Source organism: Myiozetetes cayanensis, unplaced genomic scaffold (genome assembly GCF_022539395.1).
Source record: "Myiozetetes cayanensis isolate MyiCay16 unplaced genomic scaffold, myiCay2020 scf7, whole genome shotgun sequence".
Classification (NCBI taxonomy): Eukaryota; Metazoa; Chordata; class Aves; order Passeriformes; family Tyrannidae; genus Myiozetetes; species Myiozetetes cayanensis.
In genome coordinates, this window is record NW_026087964.1 from 238823 (window position 1) to 253720 (window position 14898).

The 14898-nt window shown below is 42.8% G+C and overlaps 1 protein-coding gene across 4 annotated transcripts in view; it reads left to right on the top strand.

Moving 5' to 3' along the window:
* The first annotated feature begins 594 nt into the window (after positions 1-594).
* Positions 595-14898, top strand: part of CTNNA2 (catenin alpha 2) — a 485320-nt gene continuing 471016 nt past the window's right edge. The window contains exon 1 of one of the 4 annotated variants that reach the window (XM_050338724.1): positions 595-727. The gene's annotated coding sequence lies outside the window, so the exon portion shown is untranslated. Of the gene's footprint in view, positions 728-1186; positions 1206-7135; positions 7157-14898 lie in introns of those variants that run through there. The other 3 variants (XM_050338725.1, XM_050338727.1, XM_050338723.1) reach the window with 3 other exon arrangements.

Here is a 14898-nt window from a genome sequence, read left to right on the forward strand (position 1 = left end):
CTTCCAACCCCTTGCCGTGGGCAGGGACGTCTTCCACTAGTCCAGGTTGCTCCAAGCCCCATCCAACCCGGCCTTGGAAAAAGGGATGCGGCAGCCACAGCTTCTCTGGGCGAACCTGTGCCAGGGCCTCGCCACGCTCACAGCGAAGAATTTTTTTTTCCCCAATACCCAATCTAACCCTCCCCTCTTTCAATCCGAAGCCGTTCCCCTCGTCCTGTCGCTACACGCCGCTGCAAATGCTCTCTCTCCATCCCTCCCGTGCCTCCCCGCCGCACCTCGCTCTCCCCCGCCCCGCCGCCCGCACATCGCGCATCGCCCCTCGCCGGGGCCGCTCCCCGCGGTCCCACAGCGGCCGTGCCCCGCTGCTCACCCCCCACCCGCCGCATCCCTCCCTCCCGTTTCCACACTCACGGCGCCGGAGCCGGGATGGGCGCGGGTGCCTGGCTCCCCGGCGGGCGGCAGGGCCGGCGGCGCAGGCGCGCTGCCGCCTCCTCCCCCCGTGGCGGTGGCGGCGCGGCCGCGGCTCCGCTCAGAGCCGGGCGAGCGCGGCTCGGGCCGGGGCGGGACGAGACGAGGGAGCGGCGGACGGGGCGAGGGAGGCGGGGACCGCGCTCGGGAGCCGCGCCGCACACCCGGCCCGTCAGTGACCGGGGAGGAGGAGGAGGAGGTGGTGGAGGAGGAGGCGGCGGCGGCGAGAGATTCTCCCACCCCCACCCACCGAGCTGAGGTGAGGCCAGGGCAAAGCATCCTCCTTTCTTACCCTCATCCCTTCCTCCCTTTCATCCTTCCTCCCCCCCCGACCTCCTTCCTCTCATCCTTCTTCCCTTATCCTCCTTCCCCCTTATCTCGCCTTCCCCTCATCCTTCCCTGCGCTTCCTGGTCCTCCTTTCCTTTCTTCTCTCCTTAGCCACCTTTCTCCACTCCTCCCCATCCCCCAGGCTCCCTCTCCCCGTGCCCACATTTCGCACCCTCCAGATATAATAATCCTGCCTCCTCCCCCCCCACAAACACCCCCCCGCTTTTCCTTTTTTTAAACGCAATTTTAATTCTCGCTCAGTGGAAGAGGGAGAGGGAAAGAGACAGAGTCGGTCACAGAGATAATCCCCCCTCCTGTAAAGAATGGATTTGAATTAATGGTCATTTGGTGGTGTCTGTATTATGGGAAGAGGGGGATTATATTTAGGGAAGAAAAGAGAGGGTCAAAGGTGTGTTGCTTCACTTATTCATCTATTTACCCACCATCACTTGGAGGTGAAACCTGGCTCCGTGTTATCTCAAGTCTTTTTTTTTTTATTATTATTATTATTTTTTGGTATTGTTTAAAATTATTCACCTTTCTTCAGGCGTCAGAGGTTTCTTCCTCCCTTTTATCCGTCCCCCGAGCGTCCCTGTGATTTACGGTCGCTGCTGCTCCGATTGTGTGACCAGGAGCCGGCGGGAAGGGGCGCAGGGGGCCGTGGGGAGGGGGCTGCGGGCGCCTCCTGCATCCATCCATCCATCCATCCCTTCCCCGCAGGCCTCTCCCAGGGGCTAAGACCTTCCCAACCACCCGCTGCACAATCTCACCCGGAATCCACCCTGAGAGGTGCCAGCTCCCACCGAAGGATGTGCTCCGGTGGCAAGGAGTGAAAGTTTAAAGCGTGGCTTTGTCTCTCCGTGGATGGCGAGGAGCTGCGTGGATGTCGGCGGTGGCCAGAGTGTCTCTTGGCGTGGCTTCTGGAGTGGAAGAAGTTTTGCTCAGACGTGGTGGTGGTGGTGGGGATTTGGGGCTTTCCCCGGCTGCCGTGCCCATTTGGGAGTTGGCGTTGTGGATGCGTGCGCTTAGGGGAGCGTCCACACGCGGGGGGTTTGGGAGAGAAACTTTTCCATCTTTGGGATGGGGCGCAGCGTGAGGAGAAAGCAGCAGGCGCTTGCCTCTCTGCAGATTGGAGGGGTGAATGCACTCCCTCGTGTGTGATGCCTGGCTTCTTTTTAAGGTGATGCTCTGTCAGTTGCTGGTTGTATTTCTCTCTGTGCAGTGGCAGAGCATTTATTTCATTGAGAGTGTGTTTCGGACAATTTCAGCCTTTCTGAGCTTCCTTTGCTGAATTTGAAGTTAGTTCGTGCTTTGTCAGGATTGATGTGTTTCACCCTCCCCTGTTATTTTAGAAGTGTATGGATAGCACAGCAGCCAATGCTACAGCAAAACTATCAGCCTGAATATTTAACATGTATGCTATGTGTCATCTTGGCATGTATCCCCAAAAAACTGTTAATTCTGTGAACTTGTGCAGATTGCAGTGAATGCTGTGTGTTTTGGAGTACCAGGTAGATAAGGAGCATAAATAGGGGCAGCTCAAATGATGCTGCTGATGCAAACACCAGATTTTCCTGGCTCTGTGGCTGTTACAATGCTGCTGGTTTTCCTCTTTACCTGTAGTGCCTATGATTGATGTAATGCATCGTATCAGGCTTTTTATACTCCAGGTCAAACAGAATTCTTTCTAGAGGAGAAAAAGTAGTGACCTGAAGGGTGAAGTTGTGCACTCAATTGTGTAAATGCTTGTTTACAGAAAATAGCACCTCAGCTGGGTACAGGATAGCTGTAATTCCATTAATGGGCTCTGCTGATGACAGAAACCTCCACAGGAAAGCTCCAGTGTCACTTGAGCCCTCACATGGAAATACGACTGTAATTCATGCAGATTTTCTGAAATCTCTTTTAATATTAATGTTGAGCGTGCATGGTACTACTGAAATGCCTTTGAAGCCCTGAAAACCAAGAGTATTCGTAGACTGAGTCTTTAAAGCCAGAGGAAGCAATTAGATCTTCTGCTCTGACCCCTTGACTGTTGTAGTCAGTTGGATTTTATCCAGTTACTGTTAAATGCAATAACTTGCATTTGGCTGAAACATGTTTTCCGGAAAAATTGGAGTTTTGGTCGGAAGACTGTAAGAGGTGGAGAATCTGCTGTTTATTAAGTTATTTGGCTTCAGCTTCCAGTCACTGGTTACTGATGTGCCTTTCTCCACTATGCTAAGGAACTCCAAGTATTTTCTTACCATGGAAGTATTTATCTGCTGTAACCCAGTATTCCCTCTCTTCTCTACTTGAAAAAGCAAGTGAACTAAAATTCCATAAATTTGTCACTGCATGCATTTTCCTCACAACTTGGTTTCTGGGGATTTTTTTTTTTTCCCCAAGCCACTTTTTCAGCATTTTTGTGAAAAGGGGAGCTGGATAGAGCATGCCAACGCCTTGTCTCAGGAGTGTTTTGTGAGTTTAAATATTACCTCTCTGGTGTTACTCTGCTGTTTCTACATCACATTTACATATTCAACCTTCATTTGCTGCCCTGCATTTTGATGTCCTTTTCTCTGAGTACTCTCACTGTGACTTCAATCCCTTTGCAGAACTGTTTCTTTCCACAAGAGTCCATCATTCCATAGACTGGCATGTGTTTCTTAATAGTAGCTTTATAATTCTGTACCTGGTTTTTTTTTTTTTTTAGATAATGTTTTGTTTCTAGAGTTAATTGAATATACCCACCACTCCTGATGGCTTTTTCTAACTGATTTATCTCTGTCAATTTACACTTGTGCAAATCATGTCACTATTGATCATGTAGGCTTACAAATGAAAAGGTGGCTCCACCTTTGGGGAACTCCATGTTACTCTGAGTTGTGTTATGATGAGTTCTTCTCAAAAGCTGGCTTTTTTTTTCTTTTGAGGTGTCGCTTAACCAGTTCTTCACCAGTTTATTTGGTGCTGTTTTGCTGTCAGGCTCTCATGGAATACTGCACCAAGTGCCAGAGAAGTTTATACACACAGACAGGTACATTTGCCAACTGGAGGTATGAGTTGTATCAAAGAATAAAACCACATTCATTTTAGAAAATCAATTTTCATTATTTTCCTTCCTGTTATTTGTTTTAGAGCTCTGATATATTAGTGTCCCATATAATTTTTCTTTCATTTTTGTTTTGTTCAGGACTGACATAGTTCTAACCTTCCTGTAGCTGCAGACACTGTCTCGTGGAGTCTTTTAGAGTAACATAAGTGTTCATTTAGACTTCTGGAATTTCCCTGGGATTTTCAGAATCCCTAAAAATTCACGTCAGTGGGACAGACGTCTTGGACACTTCTGAGAGGGCTTTTCTATGGTGATTTTTGGTCCTGCTACCAAAAATGTTTATTGCAAAGTAATGTTGTGTTAACGTTGTACTTGTAGCGGGATGATAATTAATACCCTCATGAGGTACCAGCAAATCCTCCCACTTCTTTACAAATGCAGAATTACTTGTTGAATATATTTGCCCTTGTGCACTGTTAGAGTAGCTCAGAGTCCCTGTTTAACAGCACACCTGCCTGAGGGCTAAGATTTCTTTGTTCCTGCAATTCCCCCCCCCCACCTTGTGTTTTTCCCGTTGCCAAGAAATGTCTTCATCCTCACCTACCAGTTTTTTACACCCACTGTTTCAAAAAGTTTGGAATTTGCTATCCCTTAACACTTTTTTTTCCTGTTACATATGACTTCTAACTTGTAATTGCAGCATTTATTGAAATCTGTTTTGTGGCTAAACTGTGGTAGTTACGACAATGCCTTCCAGGTATTACACGCTGTCTGAACAAAAGAGTCTGAGATTATTTGGTTTTTTTCTGTGTACAATGACAGAACCACACAATTCATTACTTTTCAGATGAGCAGGCTTTGCTTTCAATGTGGCATGTTTCAAGGCTTGGCTAAAGAAAGTGAAACTCTTTATTTATTTGCTCTGTAGTTTTTCCATAGGTGGTACGAAGGGTAGGAATACTTTGAGTTTAGATGTAATACCAAGTGGTTGTGGAAAGATGAAGGGCAACTGCACAGAAATAGTAACAGAATCACAGACTGGTTTGGGTTGGAAGGGACCTTAAATATCATCTCATTCCAACCCCTGCCATGGGCAGGGACACCTCCCACTATCCCAGGTTGCTCCAAGCCCCATCCAACCTCTCCTGGGACATTTCCAGGGATGGGGCAGCCACAGTTCTCTGGGCAACCTGTGCCAGGGCCTCACCTCACAGTAAAGGATAAGTAAATAAATGATATAATACACAGCTGGAACTAAGAAGGGCAGCACACAGAAATAAAGAGTAACATCACTAACCTGATAGGAATTACAGTGGCGTGCTTAGGACATAACTTGCTTGGAGTCTTTGTGGCTCAGGTTTCTGGGAATTGTTCCCTTAAAGCTGATTTAAGATGCAAGAAGAAGATACAGAAAGACCAGAACTGGAAGGGAGGGTGAAAATGACAAAAAGAAAATTATATTTCAGAGGCCATGCGAGAGCCAATTCCTGACTAAGACAAACTTGTTTATTTCATATAAACACCACAATTGTGTAACAAATACAAATACATTTGTTGGGATACAGTGTGCCAGTTGACCAGGGAGAACGTTCCACAGGTACACCTTCCATCCCTGCAGGCTGCTGGAAGCAGAAGCAGCTGAGACTCATTCCTTTTGGAGCTCCAGAATTGATGGGTGAGATCCTCCGTGTGGATCAACAACACCTGGACCTGACTGGGACCAAACTGCTTCTGAGTCTGGCATGCCTTGAGCAGTGGTGGAGACTAAGAAGGCAGAAATGTTTAAGAGTGCTCTAGCAAAGAAGTTGAAGAAATGACAACGAAGAACAGAAATGAGGTTTTGACCTATTAAAAGAAGTGGCTGATAAGCAAGTTAACAACAGTGTGCAGTTCTGGTGCCCACAGTGTAAGAAGGACGTGGAACTGTTGGAGATGGTCCAGAGGAGGGCCAAGAAGTTGATAAAAGGGACTAAAGCATCTTCCCTGTGGAGTGTGGCTGAGAACATTGGAGGTGTTCAGCCTGGAGAGGAGAAGTTTGTGTGGAGACCTCACAGCACCTTCCAGTGTCCAAAGGGCCTGTGGGGAAGCTGGAAAGGGACTCTTCAATCGGGAACTGTAGTGGTAGGACAAGGAGTAATGGGATCAAATTGAAAGGGGAGAAATTTAGGTTAATATATGTAAGAAATCCTTCCTTGTGAGCGATGGTGAGGCCCTGGCACAGGTTGCCCACAGAAGCTGTGGCTGCCCCATCCCTGGAAGTGTCCAAGGCCACGTTGGAGGGGGCTTGGAGCAACTTGGTCTAGTGGGAGGTGTCCCTGCCCATGGCAGGGGCTTGGAATCAGATGGTCTTTAAGGTTCCTTCCAACTCAAACCATTCCATGATTCTGTTATATGATTCTACATTATCCTTGTATTCCAGCTTCTCTTATTGTCTTACAGGAATTCATAATACATTTAAATAAACAAATACATAAAATATCTCAGAGTGACGAAACTATTGTATGGAGTCTTTGGTAGGGCAGGCTCAGCACTCTAGAGATGTGAATGAATTTGGTATCGGGTTTCTGGATAAAAGCTCTACCTCGAAGTTTTCTCAGTGTTTCCTCAACATCCTACATGAGCCTTTGAGAGAACATCGATATCTGGTTTCAAACAGCGTTTGTACACAAACAGGCGTTCTTGAGAGTTTACAAACAGTGGGGTGGGTTGAAGTCAGATTTACATGACAAAAGGTCGGCTGCTCTAGGAAATTAGATTGTTGTTACCATCACTTACCAGTGCAGTTGGTTGAAAGGCAGGGGTTTCATGCTCCTCATGTTTTGAGTCATTACTTATTTTGACGTGGAACAAGCAGGTGAATCTTAAAATGTCCAGCAAAATAAAAATTCCTTCCCCTGGTAGAACTATCTGCACTCCCCACCACACCCCCATATAAGTTTTGTGTTTCAAATATCTTGTGCTGTCATCAGACAAAGCATTTTGGCTTTAGGGGGCAGGAGGGAAGCTTTTCCATAGTTTTCCCTTGATTGTGTGGAGAAAACACACCTTTCCCTGAAGTACTTTAACTCTGCTGAATCACCATTTTCTGATAGCAAGGCTTTTTTTTTTTTTTTTGCCTTGGAATATTTTTTGTCTAGCAGTGCTTTTCAGCCACATCACCCCTTGCATTAGTATTCTGGTACAGAGAACAGAGGAGAAACGTTTTCAGCGTTGCTGCAGAGACTGCCCAAGTTTTCAGGCTTCTTAAGTAATGGGAATTATTCAGTTAAGTGAAGCTGAATCCTCTAACAATAAGAACATCTCACAGGGTTTGCATCTGAGAGGTAAGAAAAAATGCTAGATTTTGCAGTTATGCAAAGGAATTCCTGTGTTCAGAGTATTTTAAGGATATTTTTGTAGATGTTCCAATCTGCTGTTATCACTGGTGTTTTAGTAATTATTATGTGACATTTCTTTCTCCTGTGGACTCGTCCTTTTCTTTGAAGCTGTGTATTTTAAAAGCAAGCATATGTTACAATATGCTTAATGTAGGCAAGAATATTAAAACAGAAGACAATTTGAATGTAAGTGGAGCTCAGATTCTGAACACACTCTTCTAAGCAGAAAGTGGAAGTGGTTTCAGCCAGGGGAGGCTCCCACTTGCCCAGGTGACTTCTGCAAACGGGGCTTAAGCTTTTGAGTTACTTAAAGCTTCTAAATGGATTAATCACTTGGCCCTTTTCTACAGCTAATCAACCTTAATTTTTAATACTCTGTTATTTACTAACAAAAGCCACTCCTCTGTATTCCACTCAATGTGTTTTTATGGAAATTCTCTTTTAAAGCCCATTCAGCACAGCAGGGGCAGCTGGATCTCTCAGTCCTCTAAGTTGTGCTTATAAAGAAAGCATCAGTTGGAAATATTCCTTATGTTTTAAACACAGAAGCTGTGTCCATCCAGTGCAGAGCTGAGAAAACCACTTTTATCAGTTCTCTAAATCTTTTCAAACATCAAAAGTAGCTCCAAAAGGCTTCTTCCTAGAGTTTCAACTTTTGAGTTAGATTATGGAGTAAAACACTAAAACAATGGAATAAAATTTTAGTAAGCATTGGATCCATTTCTATTGCAGTATCATCATGTCAGGAGCAATAGTTGTGTCCTTTCAAGAGGAACCCCATTAACAAACGTGAATAAAATCTATCTAAAAAAGGCATAAAAATTATTTGCAAACAAAAGTCGCTCAAATAGTCTGAGGCAGATGTTTTTATCTGATTAGAATTTTTTTTTCCTCCTTTGCTGCCTCTAGAAAAGAGTTTTGTTGTTTGCTTCTTGGTATAGTGAGATTTCCTCTTTAAAGCTGTTGTGTAAATTTGCGTCAATTTGGAGATTTTTGTAAATAAATAGTTTTAAGTAAATGAATGGATACAAATCAATAGAGAATAGGTGTGATGTTCTCTGTCATTAAATACTAACTTTCTAGACTGTTTATTGAATGGGCTTTCCTCCTGATAAAAAATATGACCAGCTGTGATAATTTACTCAGAGTTAATTCTTCATGATATTTGTTGAGCAACTTTGAATATACAACCCAAATACTCTTTTTTTTTTCTGCATCTCTGTAAAACATCATATGATGAAAATGGCTATTTCAGCTTCTACCAAAATAGAAGAGGATTGATTTCCAACTTTTTGTATTGTGACAGAACATTTAAGTAAAATTAATTGTGTCATCTGTGCTTGGTTTTCATAGAGAGTTTATCAAAATGCTTCATAAATGATTATCCCATGGTTACAAATGTTGACTGTTTAGATAACAAAACACTGTTCAGCCTTTTGAGGAAAGGTATAAAATAGATAGCTAAAATTTGAAGTGAGAAAAATCCAGGGTAAGTGGGAGAATAGTTCTTCCATTTGTAAAATATAGGCAAGCTGGTTGATTTAATTCTTGCAATTAAAATCCACAGGTGATTCTTTAAAATGAAGTAACAGGGTGGCAAAGAAGCAACTACCATACAACTGCCATTTGTTATCCTTTTTTTTCTCCTTTAATGGGGTCAGAGTGAGAGAGATCCGTATATTTTTATTGCAGCACATGAACTCCTTTCTAGTTCTTACCCAGATAGTCCTGAGTGCTCACTATAATCAAGTCAGAAATGCAAATTCAGAATTACAGCTGCTTAGTCTAATTTTAAACGTATCTATTATCTCTGTAATCTCCATTCCCAGTGCTCAGATGCCACACAGAAATACTTCTAAGGAGAAGAAATTGTCAGGAAGCCCATGAATGAAGGAGGATGAGGCAGTGGAGGGACAGAGTTGGAATAAATACACTCCAACAAATATTCTGGTTGTCTGGGAGCACTGGGCAGAGACCACGGAGAGATGTCCCTTGTCCTTGGGTGAGCTGCCCACGCTTTCCCTAAAATTCAGGCCTGTTTCAATCAGCTGACAAAGTGTTGTGGGCTTCTGGCCTTGCTCAGTGTTGTTACTGGGTCACATCTGACATCCAGCAAGAACAGGAACATGAGGAAAAAGGAAAAGAAATGAGAAAAACTGTTGCTGTCTTATGATTCAGTTTTACTTGCATGGCTTAGGGAGAATTCTGTGCGTGGCTGAGGCAGCAAACTGAACCCCTGGATGCTCTAATTTGCTCTTCCATACTAATTGCATCCTTGAACAAAGTTTTTTTTTCTTTTGCACTCCAATTCCAACCCTTTCATTCAGGTCTGGGCCCAGGGGATAGCGGGTCAAGGCAGGTGACTATTTGTGTGCATCAAACCTTATATCCATTTTATCACTCCCCTGTATGCTTTCCTCATCTTCTAAATAACTTAAATGCATTTCCAGAGTACTTTCTACAGCTGTATAAATACTTTATGTCTTTGTTTGTTCTAATTCTGTATTTACCCACCAAGTGTATTTTGTTTACAAATTCAGCCTAAGAACTAGAAAATGTCTGAGCTATCTGTGTTCAGTATTTACCTTCACTTGGCAGGGTAAGAAATAGCATTTTATTATTGTTTTTAATTGTATTTAATATATTTAATTATAATTTCCTTAATGTAATCAGGGAAACTATCACCTTGCTTCTTGCAGAGTCTTTTTGGAATGCCAGCCAGAGGTATTTTATGGTCCCAGGTGATCTCAAACACTGCAGCACAACCTAATTTACATGACAGAGTGGTATGGAAGCATACATTTTGTGCAAACATAGCCAAAAAGCCTTCAGAATTAATGTCTTGAAGTAGTTGAGAAAGCTGAGTGACTGTAGTAGCCATGGTAACTTTTTTCCTCTTGCTTTTAAGTACAAACCTCGCTGATTACAAGGCTTGATGTGAGCCTTAAGCTGGGGAAAACTACAAATTTGGTGGCAGCAAAAGGAAAAAAATCACGGATAACTGGACAGATTCAACACATGGGGAGCAGTGGATTGGATACAGAAATAGGAGGCTTGCAAACACAATTAGGTTGAGAGCTGTAATTATGACAGAAATGATTTTTCTGAGGCTTCACCCTCCATGTTCTCCTTGTTTGCTCCGAGTTTTAGGACTGTTTTGGCTTGACATGTGCTGGAGTTGCAGGTACCCTTTAGCTCAGATGCTACCAGACCCTGACTTTGGGCAAACTTGGTTGCATCCTAAGGGTGGAGTCAGCTTAACTTTATTTTAATTGTTTTATGGCTCTTGGGTTCACGGGAATGATACTGAGATGCACTGACAACATGAGTGTGTTCAGGTCTCCTGTCATCTTAATCAGTTTATTTTTGCTGGGTGGTTGACAGTCAGCCAAAAGAAACAAACAAAAAAAAAATGACATAGCCCTAGAACAGCTTCTTGGCTGGTTTTTCATAAAAAGATCAGTCAGGAAGAAGGGAAACACTACAGATGAATATTTTGAATATTTCCTTTTTTTTTCTTATTTTTTTTTTTTTAAATCACTTTTCCATGATGGTGTAAAAATTGGCATCTCTTATTTTTTGCTCTCTCTGCTTTTTTACTCTCACTCATTGGAGGTGATGTGAGGTCCATTCTGCTGCCCCTGATATCTGGAAGAAGAGTTTATTCTACTCTAAGGATGCTGCAGGATTTGTGATGTCTAAAGCCTTTCCTGATCAACCCCCTGGGGAGATAATCCACAGTAATTAAATATTTCTTAAAAGAGAGCGAGAGTGAGATGGACTGTGATGATGAGGACACGGGTGGATCAGAGCAATCAGTATTTGCTTACACGGAAGGAGCAGCTTCTAAGGAAGGACTGAAAATCGCATTCCTCAGGGAAATACCATCAGGAGTTTATCAAGGGCAAGTGCTGGATCCTGCAGCTGGGACAGGACAATCCTGGAGAGGCTGGGGAGTGAGACCTGGGAGTCCTGCTCAGTGGCAGGTTGAATATGAGTCAGCAACACTCTCAGGCACGTGGTGGGATTTTTGGGGTTGTCCTGTGCAGGGCCAGGACTTGGACTCAAAGATCCATGTGGGTCCTTTCCAACTTAGGATATTCTGTGGAAGAAGACACTGGAGTTTAAACATTTCAGATGGGCTTGAAATTAGTGGTGTGAGTTGGACAGTTTAATTTGGAGTGACCTCATCCACTCACCTCTTGGCTGTGCTGGTTTGGATGTTTTCTCTTTCTTTGCTCTTCTTCATTAAGAAGTTCTTTTTCATTGGGGGTGAAAGCAAGATCCTGTAAGTGAAGAAAGAACTTTGAATCCACTCCTTAAAAAATGTCTTTTTAATGATTTCCACCTGGCTTTAATTAGAAATTGCTAAAGGTGCTTAGAATGGAGGTCACCTCCTGGCCATTACAGCTCAGGTGTGGGGAATACAGGCAAAGTGGAGCTGCTGAGGGATAGGTATGTACAGGAAGACTTTTAACAGCTTGAAGCACTTAGAGATCCTTTAATGAAGAGGGAAATATGTAAATGCAAAAAAAAAAAAAAAAAAGGCATTGTGTTTGAGCAGATAAACCTCCTTTATGCTTTAAAATAAAAATAAAGCACCTATGTTGAATATTAGCTCTAGTCCCCATATAATCCTCCTTTTGCAGTAAATTCAGTGCCCTGAATGTGAAATATGTTTCTCCAGTTTCAAGAAATGTACAAAACATGAGGAACACTTAATAAGGACCGAGCAGAGAGATTTATTTTACCAGGAGCCTCTTCCAGCGTTGCAGATGGTTTCTGGCTGTCTGGTCTGAGGGACTGGCTTGGGTATTCAGATTATGCAAGATTAAATCCTTGATCCTTAGAAATTAATTACAGAATTTTCATCATTGTTACGAAGCTCTTACCCAACACTTTTGGAGCTGTTTCTGCCTTTGACACAGGACTTGTGTCTGTGTCTCCTGACTGTAGCAGGAACCAGTCCTGTGTGCTCTTGAAGTGATCGATAAATTGCTTAAATCTCTGGAAAATTCAAATGCTTCTCTGTGTTACCTCCTAGAACTGTTGTGAGTGCTGACTGTGTCTGTTACCATGCTTCAGAAAGCAAATGATTTATGTGAGCAGTATTTTTTTACCAATTTAACATTAAAAAGACAAAAAAAAGTAGCAGTAAGTGTCCGATACATCAGCTCTTCTTTGCATCTGATTTTCTCAGCTGCTGCAAATAAACAATACCTGCTGCTCAATCCTTCATTTTAATGAGCTGTTCCTTTTTGTTGTTGTTTTGATCTAAAGACTGCTTTTCCTCAGAAGTGAGAAACTTTATGTTGGGCCAGTTGAAGAAAACATCGCAGGTGAATTCAGTTCCCTAAACGTGATGGAGACACTTTACAGTCTTCAGCTTTGCTCTTCAGTGAGGTCACGGGTTTTGCTTCTGTGCAACATCCTGGGTTCATCTCAGTGCCAAAACCAACCCCAAACATACCAGCACAGAGTGACTTGATGAGTAGCACTGAATTTCTCCAAAAACATGGGTGGGAGGGTGCCCTGGGAGGAACCACAGCTCAGGGGTTAGTCTTGAGTGTGGCAAAGTACATGAAATAATGATGAAATAATGATGAAATTTGATGGGAGTCCTGACATTTTGGAGATATTTTGGCTTAGTGGAAATAGAGTTACAAATGTTGTCTTAAAGGGTGTGTATTATAGGCGTGTGTGTGTCATATGCAGAACACTCTGTGTGATGACTCTAAATTAATTGTGGGTCTGTGTTTCCAAACACAGAGAGTACTGTGGGAGATATTACAAGATGAGTTGCAAGGCATGTCAAGGGCAGTGATCACAGTCAGTATGTTAGAAAGGTTTCATTATTTGTTTTTCCAAGGAGATTCTGGTGACTGAAGAACAACTGTTGCGGTTTTTTTTTCCACTTTTGGATGCCTCTAAATAAAACAGAAGGATTTGATGAAGGTGTGTAATCACTTAGATTTCCTCTGTCACAAATAATGTGCAGTCTGTGCACATGTTTAATCACCATTAAAGAAGGTGTTGGGCTTTTAGCCATATTTATGAAGGTTTTCTCATTTTAAAATGGAAAGCAAAAGGCTCAGTACTGCTTTCTACTGGAAGGTGTCCCTGACCATGGCAGGGAGTTGGAACCAGATGATCTTTAAAGTCCCTTCCAACGCAAACCACTCTGTGATTCTATGGTTTTATTGCGTTTAAAGGAAGTGTTTTGTTGATTGTCATTCCTAAAATTCAGTCCAAACTTCAGTCTAAGAAGTGTATGTCCATACATTTCTAAACAATTTAGTGAAAATGATGCGTCGGCAGTATTTTTAAAGTTACAACCATTTGATTGAGTTAAAATTGAGTTTTGCACAATACTGCGAAAAAGATGAAAAATGGAAAGCCTTTTTTTTTTTATTATAATAAATTACGTGTCCTTCAGGTGATTTCCAGGTATCTTATGTGTTAATGTCATGAACACTTCCCCTGCTGAACTCTTTCTTGCTCTTAGGTTCTTAAGCCAAAGGAAAAAACAGTTTTAAAGAGCTGTATTTCTGGGAAAATTGTTATAAAATGCCATTCACTTTAGTGAGGCCTGAGTAAAATGTAATCTGTTATTCCCTCTGTTTTATTTCAAGACTGTGGGGAGATGCTTTTTCGCTCCACACTCGCTCAGAGTTGCTGCAGTCCAATGTCTGCTGTCCTGTTGCTATTTTTGTTCCTGCTTTTGGTGGTGAAGGCTTGTGATTTCATTAACGGTTATTTTAAAACCTGAGCAACCTGACAGAGGGCTAAATAGAGCATAATTCTGTTTCCCATGCAGATAAGCACAGCAACACATGAATAAAGATCAGCTTGGCCTCCCCTCCACGCTTCACAGGCCTCCCGCGTGGCTTTGGGAGCCTTGGGGAAATGGGCCCTGTTATCTTCAATTTTAGAAATAATTAACATTGGTTTAATCCAAAGTGTATTTCTAGATTAGTTTGTGGATTATAATAGTTGTGGTACTTAAATGTTTTCTTCTTTTGTTGTTGTTTTTGTCTGTGTTTCTGGCGTAGGGGGAGTGGGATCTTACCCCGTTAGCCGCCTTCCTTCAGTGCATTGAGTTGAGGGAGTTCAAACAATTCTCCCAGACTTTGTACTTGTGTTAGGTTATGATAACCCTTGAAACCCAGACTTGCATCTTATGTGTTAACTCCACCTATGGCTTCCAGAAGTCATCTTTGTCACTCACGGCGTCCCAGAGCACAGGGCCCTGTTTGTCCTTCGAATTAAGGAACAGTGATTAAATTACACGTGGTTTCGTGATCCTTATTTTTCCAGCCTGAAGGGTGGTGTGGTGACCTGATGTTGACACTACAGAGAATGTGGGCTTTGTTAATGAGTTCGAGATCTGCCCCTGAAGTTTCAGCCAGAGGCACTTGTCCTACAACACCAGCTTTGTTTTTTGGGGTTATCACCGTGACATCTGTCTTGTTGCTACATGAGGTGCCATGTGGTAGCACTTATTCTCCTTGTATTCATTTGATGTGATTTGCTTAATATAAGACAACAAGCCCGTGCTACATTTATGTTTAAGTGAAGAGAAAAAAATTACTTTCTCTGGAAGGATGACAATGAGCTGTTTATTACCACAAGCTGTGCGTTTTATTTTCTTTTACTTAGAAAGCGGTGATTTGTCTGAATTTTTGGAG